Below are 1,292 nucleotides of genomic sequence, written 5' to 3'. Positions count from 1 at the left end.
GACAGCTCTACCTTTTCTTGGATATGAGGTCACCAGGCATCAGTCAACTCCGAGACAGCTGTCTGTCTCCGAAGACCATGTGATGGTATATAATCTCATGTCAACTTGATAAATGAGTGAAGCGGTGGAGTCTAGTCGGTCCATGGGATCACAGCGTGGTGGTACCTCCTTGTGGACATGGCCTTCTCTCTCATAAGGAGGGTCCTGGGAACCTCCCCTCTCTCTGCTTCACCTTCCTGTTGATGAGCCGAGCCACTTGCAGCTACACTGATGGCAGCTAGAGCCCCGTGACGCTTCCAATGCCATTGGATCCACAGGACTTTGCACCCACCGGCCTGTGGTCTTCCGGCATTCTGCATCATTGCATGTGGCTGCTTGGGTCTGAAGAGGGACTTATGGACTAGTAGACTTGAACCGGGCTGGGATGCTTTCCCGGTATGCAATGACTTCTTGCTACAAAGCTCTGTCTTACACATAGATGAGTGTCACTGGATTTGTTTCTCTAGTCAACCAAGCCCCACATGGGCTCCGTGCCAATGGTCTCTCCCATCTGAATAATATATCTGTCTTAATCTTAAGACTTTAATAAAGGTTCTCATGGAAACAAAGAAAGAAACATGGGCAAGGAGGGGTCACTCCGGTACAGAAAGTGGCCTGGGAAGTCGAGGAGGCCCCAGGAGGCACGCAGGAGGGCCTCTGGCTGTGTACTGGGTGTTGATTTCATTTAAAAACAAGCCGAAGCCAATAACATGATGCTAATTTGGGGCACGCCTCCCCGCAACCGTCAGTGTGCCGTACTGTGTTGGCTGGCAAGTGACTGTGATGCTGGAAGCTACACTACTCCTGTTTCAGGTCCCTGTTGGGCAGGGTTCAGTGCGGCTTGGCCCACAAAGGGACTCAGGATACGCAGTGGCCGAAACTGCGGCTCGACTTCCAATGATCATGAATCGGTTCAGGATCAGGCAACCTTTTGTTCTGCCGTGTCGACTCAGGACTCAGCAGCAGCAACAAGGCTGGGACCAGGGATCCTGGGGTGAGGAGCCTGGGGGTGCAGTGGGTGTGTGGTGGGCTGCTCATCACAAGGTCAGCAGTTCAAAACCACCAGCTGCTCCTCAGGAGAAAGACGAGGTTTCTACGCCTGTAGAGAATTACACTCAGGGAAACTCACAGGAGTATTTCGACCTTTCCAACAGGGTCACTAGATGAGCCCATCTGGACTCCCTGGCAGTGAGGGACCTGGGTGTTGCTCATACTCCTGAGTTTAATTAGTATGTTTGAACATTCATCTTTTT

The sequence above is a fragment of the Echinops telfairi genome, unplaced genomic scaffold, assembly GCF_000313985.2.
Source record: "Echinops telfairi isolate 266 unplaced genomic scaffold, ASM31398v2 ScPeMD7_36;HRSCAF=134, whole genome shotgun sequence".
In the NCBI taxonomy this organism is placed as follows: Eukaryota; Metazoa; Chordata; class Mammalia; order Afrosoricida; family Tenrecidae; genus Echinops; species Echinops telfairi.
The sequence above is the reverse complement of the archived record's forward strand: the minus strand, read 5'-3'. Positions refer to the sequence as shown.